We start from the raw sequence: 9,768 nt of genomic DNA on the forward strand, positions 1-9,768 counted from the left end.
ACCTAATCAGTATGGATATAAGTAAGATGTCATAACTAGAGTTCAGAATAACAATTATGAAGACACTAGCTGGGCTTAAAAGAAAAACATAGAAGACACTAAAGAATCCCTTTCTGTAGAAATAGAAGAACTAAAATCCAATCAAATCAAAATAAAAAAGGCTATTAATGAGATGCAATTAAAAATGGAGTCTCTGACTGCTAGGATAAATGAGTCAGAAGAGAGAATTAGTGATATAGAAGACACAATGTGGTGAATAAAGAAGCTGAGAAAAAGAGAGATAAACAACTACTGGCTCATGAGGGGAGAATTCTAAAGAGAGGTGATACTATAAAGTGAAACAATATTAGAATAATTGGGATCCCAGAAGAAGAGGAAAGAGAGAGGGGGCAGAAGGTATATTGGAGTAAATTATAGTGGACAACTTCCCTAATCTGGGGAAGGAAACAGACATTCAAGTCCAGGAGGCACAGAGACTAACCCCCTCAAAATCAATAAAAATAGGTCAACACCCTGACATATAATGTGAAACTTGCAAACCTCAGAGACAAAGAGAAAATCCTGAAAGCAGCTTGGGACAAGAGGTCTGTAACCTAGTAGAAACATTAGACTGGCAGCAGATCTATGCACAGAGACCTAGCAGGCCAGAAAGGACTGGCATGATATATTCAGGGCTATATTAGAAAAATATGCAGTCAAGAATACTTTATCCAGCTAAGCTATCATTCAAAATAGAAGGAGCAATAAAAATCTTCTAGGATAAATCAAAACTAAAATAATCTGTGGCCACTAAACCAGGTCTGCAAGAAATATTAAAACGGATCCATTAAGTGAAGAGAGAGCCCAAAAGTAACATAAGCCAGAAAGGAACAGAGACAATATATACAAACAATGACTTTATAGATAATACAATGACACTAAGTTCATATCTTTCAACAGTTACTCTGAATGTAAATGGGCTACATGTCCCAATCAAAAGACATGGTATCAGATCAGATAATAAAGCAAGACCCATCAATATCTTGTCTGCAAGAGACTCATTTTAGACCCAAAGACACCTCCAGATTGAAAGTGAAGGGGTGGAAAACCATTTATCATGCTAATGGACATCAAAAGAAAGCTGGGTCGTGATCCTTATATTAAACAAATTAGATTTAACCCAAAATCTGCACTAAGAGATGAGAAAGGACACTATATCATAATTAAAAGTTCTATCCAACAAGAAGATCTTACAAGGGGCACCTGGGTGGCTCAGTGGGTTAAAGCCTCTGCCTTTGGCTCAGGTCATGATCTCAGGGTCCTGGGATCGAGCCCCACATTGGGCTCTCTGCTCAGTGGGGAGCCTGCTTCCTCCTCTCTCTGCCTGCCTGCCTCTCTGCCTACTTGTGATCTCTCTGTGTCAAATAAATAAATAAAATCTTTAAAAAAAAAAAAAGGAAGATCTTACAATTGTAAATATTTATGTCCTTAACATGGGAGCAACCAATTATATAAACCAATTAATAACAAAATTAAAGAAACACATTGATAATACTACAATAATTGTAGGAAATCTTAACACCCCACTCACCGCAATGGACAGATCGTCTAAGCAGAAGATCAACAAGCAAACAAGGGCTTTGAATGACACACTGGACCAGATGCACTTCACAGATATATTCAGAATATTCCATCCTAAAACAATAGAATACACATTCTTCTCTAGTGTACATGGCATATTCTCCAGAATAGATTGGATACTTGGTTGCAAATCAGGTCTTAACTGATACCAAAAAACTGGGATCATTCCCTGCATATTTTCAGGCCACAATGCTTTGAAACTAGAACTCAACCACAAGAAGAAAGTTGGAAAGAACTCAAATACATGGAGGCTAAAAGCATCCTAGTAAAGAACGAATGGGTCAACCAGGAAATTAAAGGATTTTTAAAAAATTATGAACACAAATGAAAATGAAAGCACAATTGTTCAAAACTTTTGGGATGCAGCAAAGGCCGTCCTAAAAGGGAAGTGTATAGCAACACAAGTCTTTCTCAAGAAACAAGAAAGGTCTCAAATACACTACCTAACATTATACCTAAAGGAGCTGGAGAAAGAACAGCAAATAAAGCCTAAACCTAGCAGGAGAAGAGAATTAATAAAGATTAGAGCAGAAATCAATGAACTAGAAACCAAAAGAACAGAACACATCAACAAAACTAGGAGCTGGTTCTTTGAAATAATTAATAAGATTGATAAACCCCCTGGCCAGACTTATCAAAAAGAAAGGAGAAAGGACCCAAATAAATAAAATCATGAATGAAAGAGGAGAGATCACAACCAACACTGAAGAAATACAAACAATTATAAGAACATATTATGAGCAAAAATATGCCAACAAATTAGACAATCTGAAAGAAATGGATGCATTCCTAGAGACATATTAACTACCAAAATGGAACCAGGAAGAAATAGAAAACCTGAACAGATCCATAACCAGCAAGGAAAGTGAAGCAGTCATCAAAAATCTCCAACAAACAAGAACCAGGGCCAGATGGCTTCCCAGGGACATTTTACCAAACTTTAAAAAAATATATTTTATTTATTTATTTGACAGAGAAAGACAGTGAGAGAGGGAATACAAGCAGGGGGAGTGTGAGAGGGAGAAGCAGGCTTCCTTCGGAGCAGGCAGCCTGATGCGGGGCTCAATCCCAGGACCCCAGGATCATGACCTGAGTTGAAGGCAGATGCTTAATGACTGAGCCACCCAGGCATCCCTCTACCAAACATTTAAAGAAAAATTAATAACTATTCTTCTGAAACTGTTTCAAAAAATAAAAATGGAAGGAAAACTTCCAAACTCTTTCTATGAGTCCAGCATTACCTTGATCCCAAAACCAGACAAAGACCCTACCAAAAATGAGAATTACAGACCAATATCCCTGATGAACATGGATGCAAAAATTCTCACCAAGATACTAGCCAATAGGATCCAACAGTACATTAAAAAGATTATTCTCCACAACCAAATGGGATTTATTCCTAGGCTGCAAGTGTGGTTCAACATTCAAAAAATCAATCAATGTGATATACTACATAAATAAAAGAAAGAACAAGAACCCTATGATCCTCTCAATAGATGCAGAAAAAGCATTTGACAAAGTACAGCATCCTTTCTTGATTAAAACTCTTCACAGTGTAGGGATAAAGGGTACATACCTCAACATCATAAAATCCATATATGAAAAGCCCACAGCAAATATCATTCACAATGGTGAAAAACTGAGACCTTATTCCCTAAGGTCAGGAATACAGCAGGAATTTCCACTATCACCACTGTTGTTCAATATAATACTAGAAGTCCTAACGTCAGTAATCAGACAACAAAAAGAGATAAAATGCGTCTGAATTGGCAAGGAAGTAAAGATGAAGTTGCAAGAAGTCACAGATGATGTGATACTCTGTGGAAAACCCAAAAGACTCCACCCCAAAATTGCTAGAACTCATATAGGAATTCAGGAAAGTGGCAGGATATAAAAGCAATGCACAGAAATCAGTTGCATTTCTATATATGAACAATGAAAAAGAGAAATTAAGGAGTTGATCCCATTTACAATTGCACAAAAACCCATAAGAAACCTATGAATAAACCTTACCAAAGAGGCAATAGATCTATACCTAGAAAACTATAAAACACTCATGAAAGAAATTGAAAAAGACACAAAGAAATGGAAAAACGTCCCATGCTCTTGGTTTAAAATAACAAATATTGCGAAAATGTCTATGCTACCTAGAACAATCTACATAGTCAGTGCAATCCCTATCAAAATACCATCAACTTTTTTCACAGAGCTGGAACAAACAATCCTAAAATTTGTATGGAACCAGAAAAGACCTCAAATAGCCAAAGGAATGTTGAAAAAGAAAACCAAAGCTTGTGGCATCATAATTCTGGACTTCAAGCTCTATCACAAAGCTGTAATCATCAAGACAGTATAGTACTGGCATAAAAACAGATGCATATAATGGAACAGAATAGAGAACACAGAAATGGACCCTCAACTCTATGGTCAACTAATCTTTGACAAAACAGGAAAACACCTGGAAGGCTCAGTCAATTAAATGTCCAATTCGTGATCTCAAGGTCATGAGTTCAAGGCCTGCATTGAGCTCCACACTGGGCATAGAGCCTACTTTAAAAAAAAAAAAAAAAAAAAGAGGCAGGAAAGACTATCCAGTGGAAAAAAGGCAGTCCCTTCAACAAATGGCACTGGGAAAATTGGACAGTCACATGAAGAAGAATGAAACCAGACTATTTCCCTACACCATACCTACACACAAAAATAGACAAAAATAGACTCAAAATGAATGAAAGACCTAAATGGGGGACACGAATTCTTCTAAATCCTAGAGGAGAATACAGGTAACAATCTCTGTGAGCTTGGCCACAGCAACTTCTTGCCAGACACGTCCCCAACGGCAAGGAAAACAAAGGCAAAAATGAACACTAGGACTTCATAAAGATAAAAAGATTTTGCACAGCAAAGGAAACAGTCGACAAAACCAAAAGACATGAGATGCTTGGGTGGCTCAGTCAGTTAAGCATCTGCCTTTGGCTTAAGTCATGGTCCCAGGGTTCTGGGATTGAGTCCTTTGTTGCGCTCCTTACTCAGCAGGAAGCCTGCTTCTCCCTCTGCCTCTGCCTGCCACTCTCCTGCTTGTTCTCTCTCTCTCTCTGACAAATAAATAAATAAAACTTTATTTTTAAAAAAGACAATGGACAGAATGGGAAAAGATATATTCAAATGACAAATCAGATAAAATGATGGTATCCAAAATCTATTAAGAATTTATCAAACTCAGAACCCAAAGAACAAATAATCCAATCAAGAAATGAGCAGAAGACATGAACAGACATTTCTCCAAAGAAGACATACAAATGACACATGAAAAAATGTTCAACATCACTTGGTATCAGGGAAATGCAGATCAAAACCACAATGAGATAGCATCTCACACAGGTCAGAATGGCTAAAATTAACAAGTCAGAAAGTGACAGATATTGGCAAAGATGCAGAGAAAGGGGAATCCTCTTACACTGTTGGTGGGAATGCAAGCTGGTGCAGTCACTCTGGAAAACAGTATGGCGGTTCCTCAAGAAGTTGAAAATAGAGATACCCTATGACCCAGCAATTGCACTACTAGGTATCTACCCCAAAGGTACAAATGTAGTGATCTGAAGGGTCACCTGCACCCCAATGTTTATAGCAGCAATGTCCACAATAGCCAAACTGTGGAAAGAGCCCAGATGTCCATGAGCAAATGAATGGATAAAGAGGATGTGGTATGTATACACATTGGAACACTACTCAGCTATAAAAAAGAAATCTTGCTACTTGCAAGGATGTGGCTGGAACTAGAGGTTATTATCCTAAGTGAAATAAGTCAATCAGAGAAAGACAAATGAGAAAGAGAAAGTCATATGAGCTCACTCACTCACTTAAATGTGGAATTTAAGAAACAAAACAGAGGATCATAGGGGAAGAGAGGAAAAAATAACACAAGACAAAATCAGAAAGGGAGACAAACCATTAGAGACTCTTAATCATAGGAAACAAACGGGATGGGTAACTGGGTAATGGACATTAAGGAGGGTACGTGATGTAATGAGCACTGGGTATTATATAAGACTGATGAATCACTGACCTCTACCTCTGAAACTAATAATGCAGTATATGTTAATTAATTGAATTTAAATTAAAAATAAAAAAAAGACTTGCTGTAAATTTCTATTTAGTGAGATGGTGTGGGCTTGACACAAGGATGGCCAAAAACACTGAAAGAATAGAATTGAGTCCAAAAACCAAAACAAACAACAATAACAAAAAAGAATTGAGCCAGAAACAAGTACACATACAGGTTCCCTAAATTGTGATGAAGTGCGATGGGAAAAGGTGGTGTTTTCAGTAAATGGTGCTAAGTCAATCGGATATCCTTATAGAAGAAATATTATCTTGACTCTGACCTCATACCAGATTCAAAAGACAGGCTCCAGATGGGCTACAGATACAGACAGAAAGTAAAACATTAAACCTTTAAAAAGAAACCATGGGAAACATATGCCCATGCAGGAATTTTTACATAAATGTTCAAACCAGCACTATTTATAGTAGACAAAATGTGAAAGCAACCCAAGTGTCCATCGAAGGATGAATGGGTAAACAAAATGTGGCATACGCATGCAATGGAATATTATTTGGCAACAAAAACGAATGAAATTCTGACTCGCGTTACCACATGGATGAACACTGAAGACATTATATGAAGTGAAAGAAGCCAGATACAAAAGCTCACATATTGTATGATTCCATTTACATGAATCATGCAAAATAGGGAAATCTATTGAGACAGGAAGTAGAATGGCCACTTAGGCCTGAGAGTGAGTGAGGGATGAGGTGTGATAGTTTAAGGATTTAGGATTTCTTTTTCAGGTAATGCAAATCTTAAATGGACTGTGATGATGGTTGCACTACTCTGTGAATATCTTAGAAGTCACTGAATTATACACTTTAGATAGATGGATTGTATGGTATGTGAACTATTTCTCAATAAAGCCAACTTTTTTAGGGGTACCTGGGTGGCTCAGTTGCTTAAGCATCTGCCCTTGCCTCAGGTATGGTCTCAGTGTGCTGGGATCAAGCCCCACATCGAGCTTCTTGCTCAACGGGAAGTCTGCTTCTCCCTTTCACTCTCCTTCTGTGTTCTCCCCACCCTCTCTCTCTCTCAAATAAATAAAATCTTAAAAAAGTAAAAATAAATTTTTTTTTTAAATGGAGAGTATTTTCATGATCTTGGAGAAGGTAGTGGTTTCTTAGGACACCAAAACTGCTAACCATAAAGAGAAAAGTGATAAATTGAAGCTAAATTAAGAATGTTTGTTGATCAAAGGCACTATTCTGAGAATAAACTGGCGACCCATAGCCTGGAAGAGTATACTGCAACTCATATCCAGAATATATAACATCTCCCATTTTTAGGCTATTTTTTTAAAGGATTGTATTTATTTATTTGAGAGAGAGAGAGAGTGAGAGAGAGCATGAGAGGGAAGAAGGTCAGAGGGAGAAGACGACTCCCCATGGAGCTTGGAGCCTGATGTGGGATTTGGTCCTGGGACTCCAGGATCATGACCTAAGTTGAAAGCAGTCGCCCAACCAGCTGAGCCACCCAGGCACCCCTAGGCTAATTTTTAAGTCCCTTTGCCTATTCTGTGTATGTCTTGATTTTGAATCCCTTCACCAACCTGGTTGTGTAGACACTGCTGATGGCTATGCTAAAACCTACCAGCAGTCCCTCTTTCTTTGCAACTTCTTACAATAGAGCCTGGGAAGCCCCCAATTCACTTCTCCAGTCTTCCTTCCAGTTAGTGTGATCATCTTATCTCATTTTCCCAGGACTTGTCCAGTCTTAGCACCAAAAGTCCCTGGATCTCCCTCAGTCCCAGGCATATCGAGATGGTTTGACAACCTACCTACAAGTTCAAGTACCCATATAACCCAGTTCTGGACCAAGACCTAAATGAAATCCCTTCAGAAGCATCTGGAAAGGCTCCTGCACCCAATAAGAAGGATGATGTGGGAAGGGAGCCTGCAGGTTTGATCTGTTCCCCATCCGCATGCTTGAACATAGGTATTATTTCTGAGGCTATGGCAGTCATCAAGCAATGAAAGAATAAAGGTGACCACACTAAGAGTGGAGATGCAAGAGTACAGATGGAGCCCGGCTTCTTGGGGGAACATTGCTGGACAGTTCAATTGTGCCAGCCACTGGGAGATCCTAGGCTTCTATCTATTTTATTCACTGTTGGTTGCATTTGCTGTGACTTGCAGCCAAAAGCATTTCTAACATCTATACCATTTTTTTTTTTCATTTGTTGTGATATCTCTTAAAATTAAGCACTCAGAATTGATCTCAACATCCATTTCCCTCCCCTTCCTCTCCAATAATCCCCGGTTGCAATTGGGATACATATGGTTCTGGCTCCACACCTGGATCCTAGGGTAAAACTAATTATAGGACTCAGTCTATGCTAATTAGAACATTCCATCCCCAGCCAGTGTCAAGCTGGTCCACCTGGAATCACTTCTTCCTGGGAACAGTCCTTCTGAAACTGAGCATGGGAACTGCCAGCTCCCATCATAGGGCCAGGAGGAGCTCCTCCTCCTCCCTAGGACAGGTCTCTACACAGAAAGGAGGGCAGAGAGACAGGGAGTAGGACCTCAGAGACCTCACTGAGCTTGGAGCATGCCCTACCTGAAACAACACTGTTCGGGATTTTCTTTCAAGATAGTTGAGGCAACGAATTCCCTTTTTTATTACTTGAAAGTAACATAACAGACACAGCAGCCCCACCAATCTCTTTGATAAAGGTAAAATACCTAGAATACCTAGGTATGGTCACGTTAGACTTTTAGCAGTTGTGTCCTTATTGAATTATCTCCTAGAACTTCACCCACTTGGGACTCCCATTTCCTCCCATGTGAAGTTAAGAAGCCTGGATTAATCCTTCCCCTCCAGGGGTGGGTCACCAGGGCCCCAAGCCCCACGAGTGATCAGGGAAGCCTGCTTTCCCCTGGATTGCCCCTCTCCTGGGTCCTGCTACCAGTCATAGCACATCAGCCCAGGACAGCCCTCACTCCCCTCCAGGCTTTATCTCTGCAGTGCCACTGCCTGTAAACCCCTCTCCACTCTGCCCTCCTGGGAGGTCCGGCTCAAAAGAAGCCTTCAGTCCCTCTGTGTGCAAGTATTTACTCCCCACTCTGGCTTCCTATGACATTTTGTTGACACGATACATTATATTATAAATGTGTCACAGGTGTAAGTTTTTCCACAACACCATGGGCTCATATGTCACCTTGTTATTCTTGTCTTGTGAATTTTACATATACATTTTCACTATGGTAAAATACACATAAATATTTTACTATTTTAACCATTTTTCACCTGTTCCATTTCTGACCTGGGTAGATTCAGCTCTCCTTGCACAACCTATGGCTTCTGGACTCAAGTGACCCTCCTGCCCCAGCCTCTCGGATTGCTGGGACTACAGGTATGCAGCACTGGGCCTGGCTTAACTAATTTTAAGTGTATATAGTTCAGTAGAGTTAAGCACATTCACATTTTTATGCAACCATCTTGATCACCCATCACCAGAAGTTTTTTATCTTCCCAAACTGAAACTCTGTCTCCATTAAAAACTAACTCTTCATCCCCTTTTCTCTAGCCCCTGGCAACCACTATTTTACTTTTTGTCTCAGGTGTCTCAGGTAAGTGGAATCACACAGTATTTGTTTGTTTCTTTTTTTTTTTTTTTTAAACTCAGTATAATGTCTTCAAGGTTCAGTCATGTTGTAGCAGGTGTTAGAATTTCTTCCTTTTTTAAGGCTGAATAATATACCATTGGATTGTAGACCCTATTTTGTTTATTCATTTCTCTATCAATGGACACTTGCATCATTCCCACATTTTGGCTATTGTGAATAATGCCTCTGTGTACAAAAACCTGTCTGAGGGCCTGCATGTAATTCTTGAGGGTTTTTTCCCCTTTGTTCTGTGAATGTGGTATATTATTTTGATAGATGTTTGTATATTGAACCATCTTTGTATTCCTGTGATAAATCCCATTTGGTCATGGTATATAATCCTTTCAATATGCTGCTGAATTCGGTTTGTTAGTATTTTTCTAAGGATTCTTGCATCAATATTCATAAAGGATATTGGTCTGTAGCTTTCTT

The sequence above is a fragment of the Lontra canadensis genome, unplaced genomic scaffold (genome assembly GCF_010015895.1).
Source record: "Lontra canadensis isolate GAN:19392208 unplaced genomic scaffold, GSC_riverotter_1.0 scaffold122, whole genome shotgun sequence".
Taxonomy (NCBI): domain Eukaryota; kingdom Metazoa; phylum Chordata; class Mammalia; order Carnivora; family Mustelidae; genus Lontra; species Lontra canadensis.